The sequence below is a fragment of the Eschrichtius robustus genome, chromosome 14 (assembly GCF_028021215.1).
Source record: "Eschrichtius robustus isolate mEscRob2 chromosome 14, mEscRob2.pri, whole genome shotgun sequence".
In the NCBI taxonomy this organism is placed as follows: Eukaryota; Metazoa; Chordata; class Mammalia; order Artiodactyla; family Eschrichtiidae; genus Eschrichtius; species Eschrichtius robustus.
Window position 1 is genome coordinate 7693571 of NC_090837.1, and position 27051 is coordinate 7720621.

At 42.7% G+C, this 27051-nt stretch overlaps 1 protein-coding gene across 3 annotated transcripts in view; it reads left to right on the top strand.

Moving 5' to 3' along the window:
- Positions 1-339: 339 nt before the first annotated feature.
- Positions 340-27051, top strand: part of CLIP1 (CAP-Gly domain containing linker protein 1) — a 125331-nt gene continuing 98619 nt past the window's right edge. For all 3 annotated transcript variants that reach the window (XM_068563782.1, XM_068563780.1, XM_068563781.1), the window contains exon 1: positions 340-457. The gene's annotated coding sequence lies outside the window, so the exon portion shown is untranslated. The remainder of the gene's footprint in view (positions 458-27051) is intronic.

The following is a 27051-nucleotide window of genomic DNA, read 5'->3' on the forward strand; positions in this document are numbered from 1 at the left end:
ACTTTCAGAAAATGGGGAACAAACCGAGATGATGAGAAGCCCCTTAGTCCAGGCCTCTCGGGTTTCCCTAGCACCTTCCTCCCCATCCCGGTCCTCGTTAGGGTCTGAGGGCCGGACGGCGGGCGCGCCGGGGGTCTGGGGTTCGCCGCCCCCGAGCCGCGGCGGGTGCAGACAAAGAGGCGGCGGTGGGGGTCTCGGGCCCGACGCCGGCCGCGGGGTGCGGGCCGCGAGGTTCGGGGCGCGCGGTCGGCCGGGGTGGGCGCGGCGGCCGAGCGCGCGGGGAGGAGCCGCCGCGGCGTCTTCTCCAGGCGGCGCGTCACGCTCTCCCCCGCCCGGAGCCGACGAGCCGGGAGGCGGGAGGCGGTGGCCCCGCGGCTGCTGTTACTGCTGCTGCTGCTGCTGCTGCAGTGGGGCAGGTGGCGGTGACTGGCGGCGACCGAGGCGGCGGCGGCGAGCGGTGAGCGGGGCGCGGCGCGGGCCCTCTCCCCTTCCTCGTCCCCTCCTCACCTTTCCCCTCCCTCTCCGCCCGGCCCGCTCCTGCCCGCCCGGCTCGGGGCCGGGAGCCGGGCCCGGCGTCCGAGAGGGGGGACCGAGTCCCGCGCGCCGGGCCGCTCCCGAGGGGCCGCAGGGAGCCCCAGGGCGATGGCCCTGGCGGCCGGCGGTCCCCGAGGTGCTCCGCCCGGAGCCGGAAAAGTGGCCGGCCCTGTCAGCGCCGAGCCCGGCCTTCCCTTCCTCCGCCCGCCTCAAGATGGAGCTTGGACTCCTTGCCCCTGCGCCGCCCCAGGCGCCGCTCCCTCCCCGGCACCCTTCTCCGCTCTCCTCGGCCCCGGAAGGGGTGGGGGTGGGGGTGGGGCGGACGCCGGGGGGCCGAGGCCCGGCGGGACCTGTTGCCCCGGCGGGCACCTGAGCGTGCTCGGGCCCTTGGCCGCGGTGCCCGCGAGCCGGAATGGAGGGCACCCTGGCCGTGGCCTCCGTGGCGGGCGCCGGCCGGCGGGCTGGCCTTGCTGGCCTGGGGCCTGGCCGGCCGTGGCTTTTGTCCCCCAGCCCCACGCCCCCCGCCGAGTGGGACTGTGATTCTTGGAGAAGGTGGATGACAAGAGGTGACAGGGATTTCTGAAATAACACCGCCGCCCCGTAACCCGAACCTTCTGCCTCGGCAGGGCATTGGCTCGGAAGACAGACGACACTTGTTCAGAGGTTATTTTAAAAGCAGAGCCTTCTCATTCCCCTCCTCTGGAGGTCCTGTGCTTCAGAAATCTGATTTTGATCTGGGGAGAAACCCTGAACTCGGCAGTTTCTCCACTTCATGTGGCTTTTCCGTCTGGCAGGAGCCGAGCACCACTCCCTCCCTCCTCCCTTCCCAGCCCCACCTCTCTGGTGTGAAGAAATTGCACGTTAAGTCTGTAATCTTCAGTTACCTGCTTTTAGCAAAACCCGGGCGCCTATTACCGTTTTTAAGAAGGAGGGTGGAGAAAATGCTGCTTTTTGTTGTTATTTTTGTTGGACTCAGCGGCCTTGCCTTCTTCCTGTTTCAGGTTAGGATGGTGCCTGGCCAGTAAGAGCTCAGCATTAGTGTTACCGCTGCTCCTCTTATGGTTCTGGTTTTGGTGGGTGTTACTGGTTTTTATTTTACTTTATTTTTTTTATTACTACTGTTACCTATAGTATGCGCAAGTCCGGAGACCAAATGTGTTAGAATTTTGGGTTTAATGATAATCTTTTGCAGGAATCCTCAGGTATGTGACTCCTCAGCTTTGGGGCATTTTTCTCTGGAAATATTAACATTTATTGAGGGCTTCCTGTGCTCATGCCCCGGGCAAGTCTTTTATATGTTTTATCTCATTAATTAACCTAACCCAATGATGGTGCTGTTATTATCCCCATTTTACAGAGGAGGCATAGAAAGGTCAGGAACCTTGCTCAGGGTCACCACGGATAAGTGGTGGTGGTAGGATTTGAGCTCAGGTATCCTGACTCCAGGTGCTGAGTAATTAAATTAGTATAGTGCCTCTCTGGCAAGGAGCAAGGCTGGCCCTTTTTAAAAAAAACTTATTTTTGGTTGCATTGGGTCTTCGTTGCTGCGCGGTGTGCAGGCTTCTCACTGCAGTGGCTTCTAGTTGTGGCACGCGGGCTCAGTAGGTGTGGCACACAGGCTTAGTTGCTCTGCAGCGTGTGGGATCTTCGCGGACCAGGGCTCGAACCCATGTTCCCTACATTGGCAGGCGGATTCTTAACCACTGCGCCACTAGGGAAGCCCAAGGCTGTCCCTTTTTTTTTTTTTTTAACATCTTTATTGGAGTATAATTGCTTTACAATGGTGTGTTAGTTTCTGCTTTATAACAAAGTGAATCAGTTATACATATACATATGTTCCCATATCTCTTCCCTCTTGCATCTCCCTCCTTCCCACCCTCCCTATCCCACCCCTCTAGGTGATCACAAAGCACCGAGCTGATCTCCCTGTGCTATGAGCTGATCTCCCTGTGCTATGCGGCTGCTTCCCACTAGCTATCTGTTTTACGTTTGGTAGTGTATATATGTCCATGCCACTCTCTCACTTTGTCACAGCTTACCTTTCCTCCTCCCCATATCCTAAAGTCCATTCTCTAGTAGGTCTGTGTCTTTATTCCCGTCTTACCACTAGGTTCTTCATGACCTTTTTTTTTTTTTTTCCCCTCTTAGATTCCATATATATGTGTTAGCATACTGTATTTGTTTTTCTCTTTCTGACTTACTTCACTCTGTATGACAGACTCTAACTCCATCCACCTCACTACAAATAACTCAATTTCGTTTCTTTTTATGGCTGAGTAATATTCATTGTATATATGTGCCACATCTTCTTTATCCATTCATCCGATGATGGACACTTAGGTTGCCTCCATGTCCTGGCTATTGTAAATAGAGCTGCAGTGAACATTTTGGTACATGACTCTTTTTGAATTATAGTTTTCTCAGGGTATATGCCCAGTAGTGGGATTGCTGGGTCATATGGTAGTTCTATTTTTAGCTTTTTAAGGAACCTCCATACTGTTCTCCATAGTGGCCCTATCAATTTACGTTCCCACCAACAGTGCAAGAGGGTTCCCTTTTCTCCACACCCTCTCCAGCATTTATTGTTTCTAGATTTTTTGATGATGGCCATTCTGACTGGTGTGAGATGATATCTCATTGTAGTTTTGATTTGCATTTCTCTAATGATTAATGATGTTGAGCATTCTTTCATGTGTTTGTTGGCAATCTGTATGTCTTCTTTGGAGAAATGTTTATTTAGGTCTTCTGCCCATTTTTGGATTGGGTTGTTTGTTTTTCAATAACAAAAAAGGCTGGCCCTTTTTAAAGCAAAGAAAGTGGGTGATTCCTTGGCCAAGAGCTTATCCTAGGTTTCTGAGGTTCAGAGAAAGTGGTAAAGTACAGCTTAGGCTTCCCACTAGGCATTGTTCAAAAGGGTAAAAAAACGAACTGGGTGGACCTTGCGAAGGTATTTTGTCCAAAGATAAAGATCGGCCCTTCCCTCTTTTTTTCAGCAATTGCTTAAGCTCCTAATTGTGCTTCAGTATGACGTAGGCAGATCTGGTTTCTGTTCTTTAGGAGTTTAGAATTTGGTGCTCCTCTTATTTACCTTAAATTTTTTTTTTTTAACCTAGTGTCTAACATTGAGTCTGTTGCATCCTATGTGACCCATTAAGTCAGTCATGTTTGACTCTTGCTTTTACGTGCTGTCTCTTGGGATTCCAAACCCAACTCACGGTGTGTAAGAGATGACTTGGTCCTCTTACACTCCATACAAAGGTAGGCACTTTTGAATTTGTCACATATTGGCTGCCTGATGTTCTTCATTGTTTTTTACAGATGTATTTTCTGTTCTTCCCAATGTGTGTGTGTGTGTGTGTGTGTGTGTATGTGTGTATATCTCAATGAAATGTGTGTGTGTGTATATCTATCTATCTATCTATCAAGGACCTTGTATTTCACTTTATAGCACCCTCTACAGAATTCTGCAGAGTCCCATGTGCTCAGTAAATATTTATTATTTAGTTAATTGAAAATACGAGGTCCATAAGTTTCAGGACTGGCTTTATAGAAGTTAAAGCTAAAGAAAAAAACTGAAAGTACTGTAGTAAAGTCACAGGAAGATGGCTTAATATTTGTTAACATTAAAAGAAAACTTTGTGCAGTGTTAACTAAAGTGAGACTTTTCACCTCATATAATTTTCCACTTTATCTGAATTATCAGCTTCTTTCCCTCTCTTCCTTGTACAAATGAGGTGGGAGGTTGAGTGTTTTTCTCTGATATAAAGAATGGACACTGTTGTTTATTAATCATTGCAAGCCAGTAGTTCTCCTTTTCAGTAATTTTGAAATGTATGGGAGTCTTCCCAAAGGGAGCTTGTGGGGGCTATGGTGTACTTATATGTGGGCAGTACTTAGGTCTCATTTGGTATTCACTCAACAAATATTTATTGAGCACCTACTGTGTGCCGGGTGCTGTTCTGGGTGCTGGTGATACAGCAGTAAATAAAACAGACAGAAATCCCTGCTCTCTTGAAACTCCCCTTCAAGTAGGGGAGGCAGACAGTAACCATATTAAAAATGTTGGAGAGTGATACGTGGTAAGGAAAAATAAATCAGGAAAGGGGGAATATGAAGTTTTGGGGACAAGAGTTAGGGTAATGGAAATTTTAGATAGGGTGGTAAGAAGAGACCTAGCTGAGACAATGACTTTTAAATAGAGATCTTGAGGAAGTGAGAGAATGTAGATCCCAGAGGAAAGAGCATACTCAGAAGGGGGAACAGCAAGGGCAAGGGTCCTGAGGTGGGAGCTTGGGAGGGGACAGATAATTTAAGGCCATATAGGTTGTAGTCGTTAAAATATGTATTAGAATATTTTAAAATAGTGAAAGGTAAAGAATTTTGTGCCATGTTATTAGTGATTTTGATGAAGAAAAAGTTAAAGATGGGGGAAGTAAGGCTTAAAGAATTTCACTAACTTCCCTAAAAGGCCACACAGCCAGTGAATACAGAGCTAGAAATTGAACTTAAGTTTATATTATTTTAAGCAATGCACAGAATATGTTGGCAGTGGAACCTTAAATAAGTGGCTGGCAGAAAGGCCAGACCAGTACTTGATGTTCAGACTTGCTGTTAAGTGTATACTTTCCTGTTTGTATGCAGGATTTTTGCTCAACCCTGGGAGGCCTTGTAACTGACATTTGCAAATATAGCTTTTTCCTGGAATTGTGCTCCTGGCAGTAAAGCCTTCCTTTTTAGTCTTAAAAGCTTCATGGTTCAAAATCTGTGTTTAATATAAACTTTTATTTAAGTCTCTTCAATCTTAATTGGAAGGCAGTGACAGTATTACTCTGAATATGAATTTTTTAGAGAACTGTTTAGGGAGGCTTTAAACTAATATAGCATCTTATATATTTTTAATATACATAGTATATGTTTCCCATGTAGATGGAACTCAAGGAATCCATATGCTTTAAATCAGCATTTGAATTACAATGCACTTTTAAGGGAAAACATATTGACTGATGGTGCTGTACAAGAATTTCAAGAGTGACTTCTTCAGATTTCAAATCAGAGGAACAGAGAAGTTTTTTTTGTTTTTTTTTTCGGGTGGGTTGGCAGACTGTAATTAACCAACCTTGAATTTGGCTAGGACATCTGGGTTAATATCCTGGTCCTGGCACCAAGTACCAAGGAATCTTGGCCACAATTAGTAAAGAGCTTTTTTTTTTTTTTTTTTTTAATCTCCATCTGGCACTTCCAGAAGGACAGCTTCCACTAGCGCTAACTCAGTGGATGGGTCTGTTTTTTAATTGTCTATCTTATGGTGGTTCAGCAACAAAATCTTAAAAGTATTCTTTGTAAAATCTTAGAAAAGAAGTACTCCTATTACAGAATCCCTGTTGGAAACCCTTTCTGATATCTCTTTCCCCGGGGAATTGTATTCTCATTTGCCTCTTAAGAATCCCAATGAGACTACAGACAGACATTTTGCTGCCCTAATGTTTTATATAAGCATAAGGTCTAATATATTGTACTTCCAACTTGAATTAAGCAGTTTGATATTTGTATTCTCCTTTGCTTACTTATGTCTAAGTATAGCTTGGATTAGATCCCAGTTTTAACTCTGCCCATTTTTCACTCTTAAAATTGCCGAGTCCTTGATTTACTGTATCTTCTCTGAAGTTAAAGGCCTGAAGATCCAGATGTTCAGGAGGTGCAAATCATCCAAAATTTGTGTTTGTTGTAAAAGAGAAGACAACTTTAATGAGATTTTTTTCCCCTGATTCTACAGATTCCTAGTCAAGTAGTGCACTGAAATATTTGGCATAATTTTCCCCTGTCTTCTCAGGAAAAATAAGAGGTATTAGGGAAATTTCCCTAAAAATCTTTCAATCAAATCATTTTATCTCCTGCCTTCTCTCTTTATCTGGTTTCCTCCATAGAATGATTTCTTACTGGAGACATTGCCTTCTAATATCGTAAGGCAGGAAGTAACCTATTTAGACTTTTCTTTTCCACACTATAGAAAAATAAACTTTATAGGCAGGGTAATTTTTTTTTTTTTTACAGCTTAAGTGAAAGAAAACTTTTATCACTAAGTTTCTTTCACACATGGGTGACTGGAAAAAAGTGTATTGCTAATTTCTGTTGTAAGGCACATGTGGCTTGCTTGGGTTGTGACACTGAGAATCTAGTATCAGAGTCAGATTCAGATTTTAGAAAATTTTTCTAGTGAAGTTGTTACTTTTTTAGGTTCGCAGGTTTATTTTCCCCTTACGTACCAGTTTTACAAGGGCTCTTACATTTTAATAACATATATTGGTCATCCTATAATATGTGGTTTCAATGCGTAAGATATAAAACACACATATTAAAAAACACAGAAAAAAGCAAATTATCCATAATCCTACTGCTGAGAGAAGATTATTTCAGTGTTCTAGAGTATGTCCTTCTAAACTTTTCTTCTTTATACTTAAAAAATATATTTATGGCTGGATCTGTATTTCTTTTTTGAAGTAATTACAAGGGTAATATTTTCACTGGAAATATTCTGGGTAAACCAACATGGGGAATCAGAACTACTGTTAAGACGTTTGAGGGACTTGACTTCCCTGGCGGTCCGGTGGTAAAGACTCCGTGATTCCAATGCAGGGGGCACGGGTTCCAGCCCCGGTCCGGGAACTGAGATCCCGCATGCCACGCAGCTCGGCCAAAAAAGAAAAAAAAAGAGAAGTTTGAGGTCCTGGATTTGCTTTAGCCCCAGCTCCGTGAGTCATGTGAAGTTGGGCAAGTTGCTCGACCTCTGTCAGTCTGCTTCCCACTCTGTCAAGTGGGGGTAACGCCTGCCCTGTCCACCTGCTGGGGTTGCTCTATTAATGTAGGGATTCGGTGACAGTCATAGTGCTAAGCGCGTCGTCGGCGCTTTCAAATACCAAAGAGACCCAGGAGACAGAGGGAAGACTAGTCCAGGATCACTAGTTGCCTGTGAGTCACCTGGCTTATTTTGCGAATGGTTACATTTTTAGGAAAGCTTTTCAGATGAATGGGACCCATAGAAAGTGTCCTGTGGGGTGGGAGAAAACCCCAGAAATATCGATTTATCAAACATTTGTTGAGCGCTGCAAAGACTCTGTCTCACCAGGTGAGACAGCTAACTGTGGGCCAGGTGGCGGCTAAGGCGGAGGCGTGCTGGGGCCCTGGAAAAGGGTCCGTTCTCTTGGCGTGGGTGTGTGTGTGTGTGTGTGTGAGAGAGGGGATTAAGGAAGCTTCCGAAGTGGGAATTAGCTCTTGTGTTTGGCATTGGTGGAGACGGAGGGTGTCTAGGCAGGGATGGGTTAGAGAAGACATTCTAGGCCGGATTGAGCAAAGGCATAAAGGTAGTGTGTTGAGATGACAGCAGACAGTCTACTGCTCTGAAGTTTGAGGGCAGGTAACAGGAAATAGAGCTAAGATGTCTGGGTTTATATCAAGCAAAGGCTTCCCTGCCCTGAGGAGGAGTCCCTCTTACTGGTCTGTAGCACTTTATAATCATTAAGTTTTTTGGCAAGTTTTTTTTATGATGTTTGGTCAAAAATATCTGGTTGTAGGTGGTGAATAGGAAAACTTCTGGGTATACCAATTATCTTTTTTTCCCCCAGTTATCTTTTTTGCACAGAGTTGTGCAGCCATCACCACACTCAGTTTTAGAATATTTTCTTCACACCAAAAAGGAACCCTGTACCCATTAATAGTCACTCCTCATTTCCTCTGTACTCTCCCAAGCCCTACTCTCTATCTCTAGAGATTTGCCTATTCTGGACATTTCATAAAAATGGAATCATACAGTGTGACTGACGTCACTTAGCAAAATGTTTTCAAGCTTCATCCATGTTGTAGCGTATGTCAATGCTACTTCATTCCTTTTTATGGTTGAATCACATTCCATTGTGTGGATATACCACATTTCGTTTGTTCATCAGCTGATAGACATTTGGATTGTCTCTCCTTTTTCCTGTTATGAATAATGCAGCTGTGAACATGTGTGTATTAGTTTTTGTGTGGACATATGTTTTCATTCATCTTAGGTACACACCTAGGAATAGAATTGGCTGGATCATGTGGGAACCCTACCTTTTGAGAAACTGAAAAACTGTTTTCCATTGTGGTTGTACTGCCAGCAATGAGCGAGATTCCGATTTTCCCACATCCTAATCAACACTTGTTATTATGTTTTTGATTACAGGCATCCTAGTGAGGATGAAATGTGATATCTCATTGTGATGTGATTTGCATTTACCTGATGGCTAGTGATGTTGAGTACCTTTTCATGTGCTTAGTTGTCATTGTATGGCTTCTTTGGAAAATATCCCAGTTATCATTTTTTTTTCCCTTCAAAATATTAAGTATAAAAGCAAAGTGCAGAAAAATAGTATGTTACCATTTAGGATAAAAAGGGTATACAAAGGCATACCGGTTATCTTTTTTTGTTTTTAAAATTTTATTTATTTATTTATTTTTGGCTGTGTTGGGTCTTTGTTGCTGCGCGCGGGCTTCCTCTAGTTGCGGCGAGCGGGGGCTACTCTTCGTTGTGGCGTGCTGGCTTCTTATTGCAGTGGCTTCCCTTGCTGCTGAGCATGGGCTCTAGGCGTGCAGGCTTCAGTAGCTGCGGCACGCGGGCTCAGTAGTTACGGCTTGAGGGCTCTAGAGCGCAGGCTCAGTAGTTGTGGCGCACAGGCTTAGTTGCTCCGCGGTATGTGGGATCTTCCTGAACCAGGGCTCGAACCCATGTCCCCTGCCTTGGCGGGCGGATTCTTAACCACTTCGCCACCAGGGAAGTCCTACCAGTTATCTTTTAATTCATATATTCATCAGGCATTTATGAGCACCTGCTGGTGCAAGGCACTAGCCCAGATGTTGGAGATACAAAGTTCAGTAAAACAGGCGCACATTCTGCTCTTGGAGAACGCAGAGCTGTTAACGGAAGTAAGGTTAAGGGCAAGACTTCAGTCCTTGCCTGACAGCAAATCCCAGCTCTGTTACTTTTATGGAAGATCTTGTACAAACTGCTTAACCTTCTGGAGCTTAGTTTTCTCATGTCTAAATTGGGGATAATAGCTATTTCACATAGTTGTCGTGACTATTAAATGAATTAATGTCTGTAAAACTAAGTGTCAGAACTCTTCTCTCCCTTTCCCTTAATCCCTTGTGTCTTCCCACCCTCCCATCCCTAAAGGAAGTCGAGGTTCAGCACCTCAGTGTTCTTCTTTCATTTAAGTCAGAATGGGGGAAAGCCCCACTTCTACAAGTCTGGGAAATGAAAACCTTTTTTCTGTCATGCTTTAGAAAGTTAATTTGAGGAGGAGCGCCTCGCCACTGTTGAAGGGCACATTTTTAACGAACAGCTTTCCCTGAAGAACTTTAATTTATGAGGAGCTAAATACTCAGCATGGGAAAATACCTCCTGCTCCTCATGTCAGAACTTGCGCCTTGCTAAACCTCAGGCCCTTTTGTGTATTTGTCAGTTTTATTTCCCACAGTTTAATTAAAAGGGGTTTCTTTCTTTCTAAGGTCTGATAGAACTTGCTGTGTGTCTGTGTAGAAGATTACCTAAACAGGTAAAAAATAACCAACAATGAAGTTGGGTGTTAAGATCCAAATGAAACAATTCCTAGTTTCCTTTGACAGCATCTAGGGTGGTTGTATGGAAAACTGTCTTAGGGACTTACGAATAAATTTGAAGTAGCCGAGTATCCTTCAGTATTGTGAAAACAGAAATGTGGCTATTTTTTCCATTTGCTCTAAAGACCCGCAACTATTTTTTTTTTTTGGCCACACTATGTGGCTTGTGGGATCTTAGTCCCCTGACCAGGGATTGAACTCAGGCCCTGGCATTGAGAGGGCCGAGCCCTAGTCACTGGATCGCTGGGGAATTCCCGACCTGCAACTATTAAACTTGCTCATTTGCAAAGTAAAAGCAAGAAAATTTTTATAAAGAGGCAAAAAAACCCAGTAAGGAAGTCCTTGATTCTTCTTTGTGTTGTCTTTGTGCCCTTTTCCTGATCAGAACAAACAGTTGCGAAGTGTTTGCTTTTGGTATGGGCAATGTGTGGCTGTTTCAGGGCAAGCGAAAATATGCTTACTTTTATTCCTTTGTGAAGACTGGAAAGGGAAACGAGTTTTAACTTGCCTTGAGATTAACTCACTCATCTCACTGCTGTTTATAACAGATCAGAAACTTTTATTCATCAGTATAGTTTAGGGTCAGGAGCCTTTAAACCGGAGACTGGGGTTTAAGTCCTAGACTCTTAAGTAACTGTGACCTTAACAAGTGATTTCACTTTTTAGAATCAGTTTCCTCAGTGGTAAAATGAGGAAGTTGAACTAGATTGCAGGTGTCTTCTGATTCTAAAATTTTATGATGCTATATTAAGCACATTTGCTCCTTTTTACACATGAGTATAATTGACTGCTGCTGACCTATTAAGTTCTTCTGGGAGATACTAACCAGGCCTAGTAATTTCAGTTCCTTTTAAGATCCCGTCTCTAAGCTGGTGGTATTAGAGTTACAAAGTCACAGGAATTTTGTCAAAACTTGTATAAATGAGCAGAATAGCTCAGCTTTACATGTTCCCCTCCTTTTAAAAAGAGTTATTTTGCAGATGGAGGAACTTTGGGAGGCTGCTTATTATCTGCTTATCTAAGTAACAGGAACAGAAAATAAATCTTCACTCAAACTGAGCTGTACAAAGACACTCATCACTGCAGGCGGATGCATCATGGCTCAGTGTTCCATCTTGAAAAATTTGCCTAATGCTCCAGCTCCTTTTGCTTTGGTTGGGTTTTGGCACCCTCCCCCTCCTTTTAAAAACTGCTGTAGACTTCGAAACTCAGGGTGCAACTTGTATTCGGTACTGTGTCATATACACGTCAAGTTTTAATAACATATAATTTTCGAGCACAGAATAATTTTTCAAGGGGTTATGTCTCTCTGTTGACATCCAGTTCTGACTTTATTTGGCAAACATCCTAAACTGAGTCTTTAATCATTTAACATTCTACTTCTGTCTTTGATGGAAAGATGTAAAACTTTCTATTTACCTTCAGCACCTTATTGTGTGATATTCTCAAACGAACACTTAAGGTTGTTGGTACACTGACTTTATAAATTGCCCTGTAAGGGCTCTGCCAGTTAGACAGTGGAAGTACAACTCCCTTTTAGCACCATTTGAATTGAGGAGCCAATTAATTTTCTGACCCTTCCTGGCTGTGTCAGCCCTTTAGTGTCTAAATGGGCTTCTCACATTGATCCTTTTAAACAAACAGTGACTACATTATTTATTTTCATCTTATGTACTTTATCCTTGCTAGAGATATGTAGTTTGTGTTTTTAATCTTTGTGTTAATTTTAAAGCTATTTGAGTCTGGCCCGTTTAAAAAGTTGTATATTGTGTATGAAATATATAAATACTTATGTAGATAAGTACATAAGAAAACAGATCTTAGTGGTCCTCTAGTACAATAAGGTGACAAAAGGCTAAAGAAGACCCAGAATTATGCCTCCTGGACTCTTCCTAAACACCAGTATTTCCTCAAAGATTTCCAACCCCTGAGTAACCTGTCAAGAGTTCTTTGACATCTGGGTTGTCCTGTTGCTGTCATCAGTCTGGGTAGCAAGGGCTGCTCAGGGGTTGGAAATCTTTGAGGAAATACTGGTGTTTAGGAATATTGTTGACAATGGAGTTTTTTAAAAAAAGGACATGGCTTTAATATTGGATAAATATTTGTTAAGGAATCTACCATATGAAAGGCACATTGATCCATAGTCAACAAGGAATAGTTCCTTGTTGCAAGTGAAGACGGTGAGGACCACGGTTTTGAAGGATAAATGCTAGTACTCTTACTCCGACACGCGTCTCTTGGGAGTTAGTATAAGTAAATCCTGTAAAAACAAGGTAGTAAATTTGGTACATGTGGGCCTGAATGGAAGTACTGACAAGTGGCACCACAGTTAAGTTGGTGTTTTGTTTTTGTTTTTTTTAAGAGTTGGAGGCACCTTTTTTTTTTTTCTAATTTTTATTTATTTATTTATTTATTTTTGGCTGTGTTGGGTCTTAGTTTCTGTGCGAGGGCTTTCTCTAGTTGCGGCAAGCAGGGGCCACTCTTCATCGCGGGGCACGGGCCTCTCACTATCGCGGCCTCTCTTGTTGCGGAGCACAGGCTCCAGACGTGCAGGCTCGGTAATTGTGGCTCACGGGCCTAGTTGCTCCGCGGCATGTGGGATCTTCCCAGACCAGGGCTTGAACCCGTGTCCCCTGCATTGGCAGGCAGATTCTCAACCACTGCGCCACCAGGGAAGCCCTAAGTTGGTGTTTTTACATTTTAATTTTACTTGTGTCTCCCATGTCTCCTTTTCCCTCCCTTTAACTTACGTTATTGTTTTGTGTCATGCTTTGTAATGATTTCTGAAAAGTATAAACTTAGCACTCCACGAATATAAATTATTACTAGCTCTGTCTTCAGCTTGTGGGTTAACTGTAAATTTATCCAAAGCAGTACCAAAATAACGTGAATGAATTGTGAGAGAGATATCAGGCAACCTTCGGTCCTTAGAAGGTTCTGTTTCTTTAGCCAGGTGATTGTTGGAGAATGCTAGTAATCTTTAGGCTAGACTGAGATGCTACTTTTTCCAGTGTATACAAGAAACTAAATAATGAACAGTGGTTTTCTTAATTTCATTTTTCACCTTGTATAGGGCTTCTTAGTTTGTCTTCATCTTCTGCTGCTATGGATGCATTTAGATGTTTTAGACTTTGTACTGTATCTCAGTATTTCGTGGTATTCTCTTAAGAACACCACTGTTTCCAGATGCCCTGGCCTCCTGAACAAATTTGAGACACTGCCCCACCCTTTTAGGCATAGCACTCGGAAGGACAGTCACCTCTCTGGAAGATAGATTCTCTCATTTTCTCTCTTTCACTTCTTGTGTATGTTTATTTCTGAGAGGGCTGTATGACCTTTTCCCCTGGCTAATCTTTCCGTTATTCCTGAGTATTGGAATGCTCTGCTGAAGATGGTGGAATAAAGAAACAGAGGGGCCATTTGGATTTTCCCTCTCTGTCATCAGCCAGCCTCAGCAGACTTACCTCTCGCTTTACCCTTTAAGCCAACCACTTAGTTGCTGCTAAAACCAAATGGCTCCAATTCCCTGCTCACTCTTCACTTTAGTTTATCTCACTTGCTATCACACTAATGTGAAGCAGTGGCTCTTTGGTGGCCTGTGCCTTAAACTGTGTTTGGTGACATCACACACATTTTCTGTGTTCAAGGGGCAAGCTTCTGGGAGGCCCAGGCCTTAGGCTGACCTTAGGTGGCTTCACGTCACTCATCATCGTTCCCGCACATTGAACCCTCGCCCTGGAGGAGGTGCTCCCCTCTCCACCCGCCAAGGAGTGTTCTGTGTCTTCATTCAGTAGACTGACGTGTTTCCCAGATGTTAAAACTTGGGACATTGCTTTTTCTTCCCTGGGTCTTATATTTTAAATTATAGCCATTAGACTGTTTCTAAGTCAAAGCCAATTTACTAAAGTTTGGGGGAAAAAAATAACAGGTTAGTAAGAAATGAATAACTGACAATGCAGTTTCATCCTGAGCCCCTCCTTCTCTCCTATAGTTTTCCCCTCCAGTCTCCAGGCCTGTCTTTCCACATGTTCTTATTCCACCCTTCCTTGACTCTATGTTGGTTTCCTGCAATCAGAAAGCCAGAAGCAGCTGAGCGTGACGCCGCTTCAGTAGGACGGATGCTTTGACGCCCCTCTTCGTGCTTGAAACGCTGCCTCCCGCTACATTGCCCTTAAATCTGCCAGTCACTACCTCTCAGGTTCCTTTCTTGTATATTGAGACACACTTATTAAATTTTCATCTGTAATTTAATCTCTGTACTTTGCTTTGAGTTTTGTGTGGGTGTGTTTTCAAGCTGCATTGAGCTATCAGTTTTACTGGGCAGTGCCTTGTGCTATAAGCAAGGCTTCTTTATACATCATGTATCCCTGTCAAATAGATATTTTAAAGGTCCTTTTACCAAAAAAAAAAAAAAAATTTTTAAAAAAAAGGTCCTCTTACTAGAAATGTTATTTTTTCTTTTTTTATCTTAAGAACAATTAAATTATTCAGTTTTACATTCAAGAGTTTACACATTTTTCCTTTCCCGCACATGTGTGTTGTAATGAGGTAGGAAAGACGAATGTTGCATACCCACGGGGACTTGGGGTATCTGATTGGCAAGTTCATTATCGATGTCAAGAGGAGAGCTACCTTATAATCTACGTTAAGCGTATGTTCTAGAGCTGCACTGTCCAGTACAGTAGCCATAAGCCACATATGGCTACTGGCAAGTCCAAGTTGAGATCTGAGTATAGAATACACAATTGCATTTCAAAAACCTAATAGGAAAAAAAAAATGTAAAAATAGCTTATTAATAATTTTATATTGATTACATTTGAAGTAATATTTTGCATATATCAATATTTGGTTAATAGAAATAGGTTATTAATTTCACCTGGTTTAAAAAAAATTTTTAAACATGGTTATTAGAAAATTCAAAATTACACATTTGCCTCGCATTATATTTCTGTTGGACAGAGCACGTATCTCTGTGTCAACAAAGGTAATCTAATTTGAGACTTAACAGCTCTTACATAGCATTCACTGGAGGTGGTAATTGAACAGTTTGCCCATAGCCTCATTGGCCTACTTTTTAAAGGAGGCACCAGGGTTGGGAAACCTTATAATATTGTCATCTCCATCAAATGCTTAGAAGATGATGCTTTAGTTTGGAAATTGCAGTATTGCATCATTTTTGGTGTTCTTGTTTTGTTGAGTCAGTTCAGGACTTTTTTGAACTCTTGCTGTGTATCAGATACTTTTTTTAGGCCCGTTGGATGCAGAGACAAATTTCATGCCCGACCATGAGAGACTTAGTCATAGCATGATGTGCAAACCAAACAGGAGTGAGTATGATTCACCATTCAATTATAGCAGACTGCAGGGTGGTTAGAGCAGTCCTGGGGAGGAGGAGATAGGGCAGGAAGCGGTCAGAAGAGACCTCTGAGGAGGCGACGTGTCTGCTTGTATCCTTCTAGAGTCATTCATTTCCTGTGTCCCCCAGAAGCCCTTACACGTGGGGGTGTGCCGCGTGGAGCAGTGGAGTGTGGGCTTTGGGTGTATAAATAGGCATGACTGTGCAGTTCCCATACTAGGACTATCTGCTCTGTTCACCTAGGAGATGAGTTATGTTTAACTTGGCCCCAGGCAAGCCTACCAGCTTATTGATTGTGCTTTGCTATCCTTCTGTGAAGCTGAAATACTTGACCTTGCTTGTTTTACTCAGGAATTGAAGAAAATCCGAAAATGATCTTCAACCTTGTGTTTTATGTATGTACAGAAATATCAATGTGAATGAAACTGAAAGATGGGGAAAAATGGAATAACTTGGCTTTCCTTAGTAGAAGTACAAGTCAATTTGGAAAGCGACCAGGGTGTTGTGTAAGTGTTTTCAGTGACTGAAGCAGAGGAGCTCAGGTTACAAGGCGGCTCCTGTATTGGGGGTGGGGGACAGCAAGTGACACAGCAGGCAACAGACGCTTATGTAACCGTGACTTCAGGGGAGGGGATTAAGCTGTGAATGAACTTCCCAAATTCAGGAACATGATATTAGAACACAGCCTTTGAGTTTTTCTCTCTAGCTTGACTTGAAAATTAGCTTCAGAAATATCTTTCTCTAAACTAGACTTTCCATTAAACCAGAACTTCTTTCCCCCTTCCTTTCTATTATAAAGTGCATGGACTTTTTAACATTTTAGAAATAGACAGGAGCTCAGAAGTCTCAGAGTGCAGCTGTCTGCAGGTAAGTCACTTAGCCTGTCTGATGCCCGGTCTCCTCGCGGGCACCCAGCAGGGTCGAGCAGAAACCTGAGCGTCCAGGTAGGTGCTCACTCTGCAGTCGGGGGCAGCTTGTTTTTGGAGGCTCACTGTTAAACTCCCTCTCCTGGCAGGTTAAATTCATTGCAAATTCTTCAACTCTCCTCTGCCTCCCGATAGAATTTCCAGATTTGGTAAATAGAGGAGTATTTTCATGTTGCTGATGGGGCAACATGGACTGTAAAGGGACTGTGGGGGAGTGTGGAGATGTGATTTGCCTCGGAGGATGCGGTGCTGAGCTGGAGAGCACCAGGAGACTCTGCACTTGTTAGAGGCCGATCTTGTCAGGTGTGGTTCTTCCTTCCCTCATGGCAGAGTACTCTTACTTTGGCAGAGGTTGAGCCACAAGTCCTTTCACTTGTGAATCCTTGCCCTGTCACTTAGGGAGTTTGGATTTGAAACCTGAAACAGTGGAGCTACGAAAGGACGGAGTTAGAAACCGATCTTAATGTAATGAGTATCCTTAGGTTATATAGATGACAGTGCCGAGTTCCAGGAAGGGGTTAAATACTAGTTTAAGGTCATCCAGCTGGGACAGAATCCAGGTGTTTCATTTCCTAATCTAACCCTCTTTTCCTAATGTTTTTTTTAAAAAAACAATACATTTTTTGTAACAGTAAACAAAAACAAAAACCGCAAAACAACAACAAAAGAGTAAACAAAACCTTAGGAAATCAGAGAAGAATTATGAAGACTATTATTTCTTTTCATTTGGACATAATTTATACCGTGCTTGTTGTGGGGAACTGCTTATTTTGAGGAACCTCTCATTTCTGTAAATTGCTTAAGCTGTTTTTAGGTTCCAGGGGGTGAGGAAGAAGGTGGAGTTTGGATTTTACTAAAGTATCTTCTATAATAAAAATTTTTTATTATGGGAAATTTCAAACATTTACAAAAGTAAAGTGAGTCGTACCATCACCTAACTCTTGAACACTTACCAACTCATCGTCAGTCTTATCTTACATACAGTCAGACTTATGTGTTGTTTAAACATATTTTGCTCTTGCCAGTAAAATGCCTTTTTTTTTTTTGGCCACACCACACGGCATACAGGATCTTAGTTCCCCGACCAGGGATCGAACCCTCGCCGCTGCAGTGGGAGCGCGGAGTCTTAACTGCTGGACCGCTAGGGAAGTCCCAGTAAAATGTCTTTTTGCTTTAAAAAAAAAAAATACAGTACATTTATTTATTTATTTATTTTAAATAAATTTATTTATTTATTTATTTATTTATGGCTGCGTTGGGTCTTCGTTGCTGCACGCGGGCTTTCTCTAGTTGCGGCGAGCTGGGGCTACCCTTCCTCGCAGTGCGTGGGCTTCTCATTGCGGTGGCTTCTCTTGTCGCGGAACATGGGCTCTAGGCGCGTAGGCTTCAGTAGTTGTGGCGTGCGGGCTTCAGTAGTTGTGGCACGCGGGCTTCAGTAGTTGTGGCTCACGGGCTCTAGAGCGCAGGCTCAGTAGTTGTGGCGCACGGGCTTAGTTGCTCCGCGGCATATGGGATCTTACCGGACCAGGGCTTGAACCCGTGTCCCCTGCATTGGCAGGCGGATTCTTAACCACTGCGTTTATTTATCTTTCATATAATTATGCTTTTTGTGATGTGAAGCATTTCTGTTTCAGGTGCTTATCCTAAAATATTCCTTGAGTTTACTTAGCTGAGATGATTCCAAAGATCTTAGCAAGAGTTTTTATCTCTTTGCCACTGTATTAGGTAAGAAAAGCTAGCTGCTGTAGCAAACTCCACTAATTTTAATGACTTAAATGGATGAAAGTTTATTTTCAGTTATGGAGGAGTCCAGGGTAGGTATTTTCTGATGGGGGAATGAAGAGAAGTGATGCAGGGATTCAAGCTTCTTCCGAGTTGTGATCACATTGTCTTCCATCCGTGCTTTTGAGGTTGCCCTGCTCATCTCCATCAAGCCACCGGAAGGGCCAAGAATGGGAAGATATTACGGGGGAGGCCTAGAAGTGCACACATCCCAGGCACTGCTCTCATTCCATTGGCTAGGACTCAGTCACGTGGTCACCCTGAGCTGCAAAGGGAGGTGGGAAACGAGGTCTGTGACTCCTGGAAGAGAAAGAAGTCGGCTTGGTGAACACCTAGCCTCTCCCCATGGGTACCCACTTCTCACTGCTTACACTGGCCTGTTGGTTTCATGTTCCTGTGCACATAGCACAGTGGAGTCTGCTTCCTCACTCCCTGGTTGAAGCCCATTTTACTGTGGCTCCAAAAAAGTCATTAAAAGTTTTTTTCCTGCTTAAGAAATTATATCTGTTCGTTAAATAAAATTTGAGAAACCCAAGAAAACACAAAGAGGGTATTAAAAACTGCCAGTAATCCCATCACCTAGAGATAATTACTGTTAATCGTTTATTACATTTCCTTCCAATTTAAGAATGTTTAACCTCTTAGAAGTAACAATAAAATGTCACTAATTCTTATTCTGTGCTGGCTTGAAAATTCCAGAACTCATGGGGGTGGGGGGAGGGAACCACAACAATGACAACACTCTGGCATTTTTGGCTTTTCTTAGCAAAGATACACTATTGTGGAGCTGTGGTGAGGCTTTGTACTTCTGGCATTTTCGAAATGAGCCTCTAGCTTACACATTATAATCCTTATTCCTCTTAGTAAATAAATATTGGGATTGGTGAAGTTAGCGATGTGGTAGAGTGGCAAGGCCAAGGTGATGTTTTAAGTTTATGATTTACATCCTACTCAGTTTTCAGAATTCTTAAATATAGCTTAATTTTCCAGGACAGAATACTAAGGAAAGGTGTTTGAAACTGAACTGAAATAAAAACTTGCAAACTTGAAGTATATAAAAATACCTTCCTGGTGGTGAGCTGCATACTTAACTTCAGGTGGATGAGCTTTTCTCTGCTCACCTGCATTGCCTATGCTGGTCAACACTGGAGAATGATGCTGCTTAATTTTACATGGGAGGATAATTTCTTGGGACAAGGTGCCTGTTTTGGGTCATCGGCTCCAGGTTCAGGATTATGGAACCTTCTGGTTTTTCTTTAACGTGGTGAGGTTGCCTCCTAGAGGCGGTCAGGCATCAGAATCCCTGTTTGTGATGTCATTGTGACCTCACAGCCAGGATTGCTCACAGTGTTTGCCCAGCTTCTGCCCGGAAATGAGGTGAGGCCTGGCAGACAGTTTGCAATTCTGCAGACACCATGAGGTACCGGTTTGTCTCATTTTGCTAGATTTGTGTCGACTTTTCTGCAACTTCAGTAGATAAAAAGTAAAGACACTGACATTGGACCCTCTGTATTTTATTGAAAAATAATGTATAATGATAAGAATATCACTGTTTTAAAGTATCCTCTGGCAGGACATTTGAAAATAGAAAACTCAGCAGTAGAGCAGAAGTATTTTGCTGTGTGAATAGGTATGTAGATAACCAGTGGCTCAATCAGCTATGAAATTTGCTGTCAATTTTCCTGTTCCCTGCAAATAAACATAATATTTTTGCTCTGTGAAAATGTATCTATAGCACTAGACAAGTAACAATTTGGAATGATTAGACTTGGTTTGTCAGTGGTATAAATTAATCACCTAGAGGTCTAAATTCTGATATATCACAATCGAGAGGTTGTCACCATTTGGTTCTGAATATATTGCTTTGCTCTTTGTACTTGGTTTAGTGGGAGTTGGAAGAAGAGGTGTTGGTTCACACAGATATCCAGAAATCTAGTCTCTAAGGGTTAATACATAATATAATTTTCTTAAGGATTGTCCTCCTTTAAACAAACAAAAATTTCAAGGACCTCTGTGTTCCTGTGTGCTGGGTGCAAGCACTTGATAAATTATTCCCTCCTATTTTTTTTTTTTTTTTTTTGGCTGCACGGCATGTGGGAATCTTAGTTCTCCGACTAGGGATTGAACCCGTGCACCCTACATTAGAAGCGTGGAGTCTTTAACCACTGGACCGCCAGGGAGGGCACCCTCCTATTTTTTTATTTAAGTAGATATTGGACCCTTTTCCTAAGTTTATTCCCATGAGTTGAGAGATGAAGTGGGCAAAATTTTTTTGTTGTTGTTACTGCTTTTTCCCCCGAAAAGCATGTCAGTATTCGAGAGACTCAACATCCCAGTTTCTGAAGTAGACCTCTTTTTTAAAGCATTGTCCTATGTATTCCCTATTTTTTCCCCTCTGTAACAGTCACATGTCCCTATTTTCCTAAACACACATGACCTAGAGTCTTAAAACATTTACTTTCTTTGAGACTAGGAGGCTTTTTTAGATTTGCTTGGTGTGTTCCCTTCCAAATGTGTCGGAGAAGTCTCCTTTAATTGGCTTTTCAGAAATGAGTCATCCTGTACACATAGGTACAGGTGTAGACACTCAAAATTGCCAATTTAAAGTCAGTTTTATCTATGGGGACAATATTTAACTGCTTTAGATCAGTTTTCACTATTGAAAGCATTTCTGTGCTTTCAGCATTTTTTAAAAAAATAAATTTATTTATTATTTTTTTGGCTGCATTGGGTCTTTGTTGCCGTGCGCGGCTTTCTCTAGTTACGGCGAGCGGGGGCTACTCTTCGTTGCGGCGCGCGGGCTTCTCATTGTGGTGGCTTCTCTTGTTGCAGAGCATGGGCTCTAGGCACATGGGCTTCAGTAACTGTGGCACGTGGGCTCAGTAGTTGTGGCTCGCGGGCTCTAGAGCGCAGGCACAGTAGTTGTGGTGCACGGGCTTTGTTGCTCCGCGGCATGTGGGATCTTCCCAGACCAGGGCTCGAACCCGTGTCCCCTGCATTGGCAGGCGGATTCTTAACCACTGCGCCACCAGGGAAGGGAAGCCCTCAGCATATATTCTTATGCAGGGAGAATAGAACTGAATCTTTAACTTCTGAATTTTCATTCACTTTGCAAGACCTCTTTCATGGAAGGGTTATCAGGATGGGGTCTGAATGGTAGTGGGTGTTAGCAGATGGGAAGTGATCCCAGAGGCATGTTGAAATGACACTGTGGCAGTTTTCTGGGGTGGCTGGAGCAGTACCTGCTCTCTGTGTCTTGCATAAAGTGTTAGATGGCAGTAGTGTCACCTCCAAACTTGGGCTTCGTTAGTAGGGTCTTTTCTTTCCTCCCCCGTTCAAGGTCCTTGTAACTAAACCACTGTTCTTACTACAAGTAAAAGTTTTCTTTATCTGGATGTTTTCAGTGTTCTTACCTTTATGAGGCAGATGATAGGTGATTGCTTATTAAATTGCTTATTAAAAGGAATAACTGCAGTAAGCATATGTTCTGTGTTTTGAGAAGGTTATAGTCTTGAACAGTATCTTCTACCACTGAAAATTTGTTTGTTTAGAATGGGAGAGTGATTTGTATGTAATTTCCTGTCCAGTGATGTGTAGTGAGAAAGGTTCTTTCTGAGAGGAAAGTGGGGTGCTTGGATTCTTAAAAATAGTAATAGCTAGTATCTGTGGCGTTTTCTATGTCCCGGCATTGTTTTAATCTCATGAAACCTCCCCAGATGCCGGTATTTTCCAGTATCTAACACACTAGACAAATGCGTACCTGTCCTTGACTTCATAGAGGGTAGAAGACTTTTTTTTTTTTTTTTGGCCACACCCCTTGTGACCTGCGGGATCTTAGTTCCCTAACCAGGGATCGAACCCTTGTCCCCTGCAGTGGAAGCTCAGAGTTCTAACCACTGGACGGCCAGGGAAGTCTTAGAAGACAATTTGTTTGTTGGGTGGAAGAATAGTCCTACTTCCTGAAATCCCAACTTTGAGTAAAGCTGACATTCTCAAGAAATACAACGCACATTTCTTTTTAAGAAATACCAAAGAGGATAGGTCTTTTAAGGTTATTTGCTTCCCTGAAATAAATATCTTGCCCTTTTATATTTGTTACTTAGATCAGATCTAGGAGTTAAATCACAAACACAGGCTGTTAATCTAGTTCAAAAGTTTTGCTTATTCCAGGCTTGGCTTTTTTGTCTTCTTAAAATAAACCTGTAGGTTACACAGAAACAAAACAAAACAAAACAAAAACTGTTCCTCCGGTGTTGATGTTTGGCAACAAAGCTTCCCGTTTTTAGGTGGAAATGTAACCCTTTCACTGAGAGGGAGGGAGGCAGAAGGGACTGTGTAGCTGAGCTGCCCGGTGGCCTGGGGCTCTTCTCCCTGCTACATAGTTGGCTTTCGGAAGTAGGTCTCTCTCTGTCTCCCATTTGAGAATGTACTAGCAAAACAGTAGCCATTGTTGACTATTCAGAAATGAGTTGTTAAGTTCTAGAGATGAACATTTTACAAACGGTTTTTGGCTTGGAAAATATTAGAACTGTGGCATCAGTCAGTGGTGTAAATAAAGGATTCTAGGGGTTCTTGTGTGTGGTATATGTTGCAATATTATAGTTTGGAAGGTGGGATAATAAAGTGATGTGACTGCCTTAAAAATAAATGAAAAAAATACACCAGAACTTAGTTTTTTCATTTAGGGAGGTGTTCATTAATTATAGTGATAAGCCATTCATGAATACTTTTTCGAACTGTTGGAATTGGCCCATGTGCCTTGGATAAATTTTTGCTATGTTCAGTAGCTGCACGTCATTATATTTTTGAGGTTTTGGATTCAAGTTTTGGAAACAGCTAGTAGTGTTTTAAGAGCCAAGTCCAAAGAAGAGTACTGAGAGATTGAGATGGTCACTGTCGCCTTGGTTCACTAATAAAGTGCAACTTATAAACTGTCTCTGAAGTTATTTCTTCTTTTTTTTTTTAAATGCAGGCTCTAAATCTGAGATGGGGCCCAACACTGCATTTCTTTTTTCTTTTTTCTTTTTTTTAATTTATTTTATTTTTGGCTGTGTTGGGTCTTCGTTTCTGTGCGAGGGCTTTCTCCAGTTGTGGCAAGCGGGGGCCAGTCTTCATCGCGGTGCGCGGGCCTCTCACTATCGCGGCCTCTCTTTTGTGGAGCACAGGCTCCAGACGCGCAGGCTCAGTAGTTGTGGCTCATGGGCCCAGTTCCTCCGTGGCATGTGGGATCTTCCCAGACCAGGGCTCGAACCCGTATCCCCTGCATTGGCAGGCAGACTCTCAACCACTGCGCCACCAGGGAAGCCATGAAGTTATTTCTAAAAGAAGAGTTAAGGGGACTTCCTTGGTGGCTCAGTGGTTAAGAATCCACCTGCCAATGCAGGGGACACGGGTTCGAGCCCTGGTCTGGGAAGATCCCATATGGCACGGAGCAACAAAGCCCGTGCGCCACAGCTACTGAGCCTGCACTCTAGAGCCCACATGCCACAACTACTGAAGCCCGCGCGCCTAGAACCCGTGCTCTGCAACAAGAGAAGCCACTGCAATGAGGAGCCCACGCACCGCAACAGAGTAGCCCCCACTCGCTGCAACTAGAGAAAGCCCGACCGCAGCAACGAAGACCCAATGCAGCCAAAAATAAAAATAAATAAAATAAATAAATTTTAAAAAATAAATAAATAAGAGTTAAAAATATTTTGACCAAAGCAGTATTATTCAAATAAACTTACCATTTCCTCAGGTGGTCACTTTGAAGGACACTGTTCATTTGGCACGTAGAGGGTTCCTGGAGGTTCTAGAACAGTGTTGTCCAATAGAACTTTCTATGATGGTGGAAATTATTCTATATGTTGCACTGTGGCTCTTGAGCGCTTGAAGTGTGGCTGGTGTGACTGAGGAGTGGAATTTTTAACTTGATTTCGTTTTAAAAGAATTTAAAGTGGCTAGCGGCTACCATATTGGAGAGTGCAGACCTAGAATATTTAGCTTTCAGCCTGACTTGTAAACTGGGGTGAGCAGCTTATGCTAGGATACCAAAAGTTATCAAGGCAAAGTAGGTTGTGGCATATCTGATCCCCCTCCCCTCCCGCAGTGCGAAGAGTAGTAGAAAACTCTGGAATTTGTCATTTGTGTTCAGTGGTATCCAATCTTTATAGCCTTTCCAAGTTTATCCTTGCTAAGGTGTTGTCCGAAGGGTTTTAGATGAAAACCTTTCTTTGTATTTGCAATTTAATCATTGTCTTTTGATGCTCATGGTTCTTCCCTGAAATTTAAGACCTACCCCAGCAGCCAGCCCCCATCTGTTACAAGCACCCATGGTTGGAGTGAATGAAGACTCGGCATGCCACTGGAAAAGGGGCTGCCAACCTTCGGTTTAAATCTTTGCTTGGTAATGGTGGTTAGGTTAAGATAACTGACATGAACAAATGAAATACATATAGGGCCTAAAGGGAAACTCTAGACATCTTTTGTCTTGTACCAGTAGAGTCTTAAAGTTTTTTTTTTTTGGCTGCACCTTGTGGCTTGTGGGATCTTATTACCCAACCAGGGATTGAACCCCGGCCACGGCAGTGAAATCTCAGAGTCCTAACCAGTGGACTGCCAGGGAATTCCCTCTAAGGCTCTTTATTTATTCATTCATTCATTCATTCATTTATTTATTTTATTGGAGTATAATTGCTTTACAATGTTGTGTGCATAGCGAAGTGAATCAGCCATATGCATACACACATCCGCTCCCTCCCCACCCCCCATCCCACCCAACTAGACCATCACCCTCTAAGGCTCTTTAAAGTCTCCTTTTCATTTAACTTTCTAAATTGATTTCTTACAAGAATCTCCTAATGTTAGCCAAACTGAGCGTCTCATTGTCTTATTCACATGCTTTATACCCTTCCTCTTCCTTCCTTGGTCTTTTCTGAAATTTTTCTGCCTTTTAAAAAATCCTGACTGCCAACAGCTGTTACTTTCCTTTGACACACAAGTTGCATTGTGTTCTTAGTTATTTTTCATATATGTGGGTCTTTTCTCTCCAACTGCATCATAAATTCTTGAGCTTATGCCTGCATCATATATTTTTCTGTCACCTGTAGCAAGCACCAAGAATAACTTTTTAAAATATTGGGTATATCCCAACTGGTTTGTAAACTCATTTAAACGATTGAGACTATTTTTCTCATTTTTTGTAGCGAGCACAGTTTATAAAGTATCATGAGGGATATAATGACTAAAATACAGTTTCTCCCCCCAGGGCATTTGTAATCTGTAGAATCAATAGGCCGTGTACACCCAGCTCAGTGTGCTAGGTGATAGGAAAGAGATACAGACTCAGTTCTATGGGAAATTGAAGGATGAACACATTTTCATTGGAGAAGGTTTTGTGGGCTGGCTGTATCCCTGAATTTGCCCTTGAGTAAGGTTTCAGCAGATGAAAATAACTAGGCTTGGAAAGGGCATTCAAGGCTGAGTGAAAAACCTGAAACAAAAGCATAGAGTGAAAGCACCAGGGCTTCTGTAGGGGTATTTGCCAAATCGATCATGTGGGTGATTCATGTGCATGTAATTGAGAAAATGAACCTCTGATCTTATCAGTTGTTCAGCAGTGTTTCTCAAACATTAGCCTCAGAGTTACCAGAAGGGCTTAAAATGCAGATAGCTGGCCCCGCCCCCAGAGTTCGTTTCCGTAGGTTTGGGGAGGGTCCCAAATTATTTGCATTTCTAGTAAGTTCCCAGGTGACGCTGCTGCGCATTTTGAAAAGTGCTGATTGAGAGCTCCTGTCCATCTGATATCTGCCTTAGAGAAATGTCTGTCTTACATATGCAAATACCCCGGTGTCAGTGCATCTTTGTGTTCATGTTGCTTTATGTACACACATCTGGTCTTCCTGTAGATTGTCAGTTCAGGCTCCTTACATCACTCAACCCCTAGCACAATGCTGTATCAGTGGTAATACAGTAGTAAATCCTGTGCTTGCTAACTTGGCATCCAGATCTAAAATTATCTGAACAAGAAGCACATGCTTTTGGAAGGCCTTATAATCTGGGAAGCCCTTTGTGACTCAAAATGTAAAGCAAAAATGCATATAGCAGCAGTTCTCAAACTTTTTTCCTTAGGACCCCTTTACATTCTTAAAAATTATTGAGGTCTCCAAAGAGTTTTTATTTGTCGGTTTTATCTATTGATATTTACCATACTAGGAAGTAAAACTGAAAATATTTTAAAATATTTACTAATTCATTAGACATAATCATAAACCCATACATGTTATATTTCTTTAATGAAGAATAACTATTTTCTAAAGTAAAAAATTTAATGAGAAGATGGCATTGTTTTACATTTTTGCAAATCTCTCTAAATGTCTGGCTTTAACAGAAGACAAGCTTAACAGAAGTGAACTCCTGCATTTAATCTGTAGTGATACATTTTTTTTTAATTGGTTGATTGATTGGCTGATTGCTATGTTGGGTCTTCGTTTCTGTGCTAGGGCTTTCTCTAGTTGTGGCAAGCGGGGGCCGCTCTTCATCGCGGTGCACGGGCCTCTCGCCGTCGTGGCCTCTCTCGCTGCGGAGCACAGGCTCCAGACGCGCAGGCTCAGCAGTTGTGGCTCACGGGCCTAGTTACTCCGTGGCATGTGGGATCTTCCCAGACCAGGGCTCGAACCCGTGTCCCCTGCATTAGCAGGCAGATTCTCAACCACTGCGCCACCAGGGAAGCCCCGTGTTTTTTTTTTAAATAAATTTATTTATTTATTTTTGGCTGCGTTGGGTCTTTGTTGCTGCGCGCGGGCTTTCTCTAGTTGAGGCGAGCGGGGGCT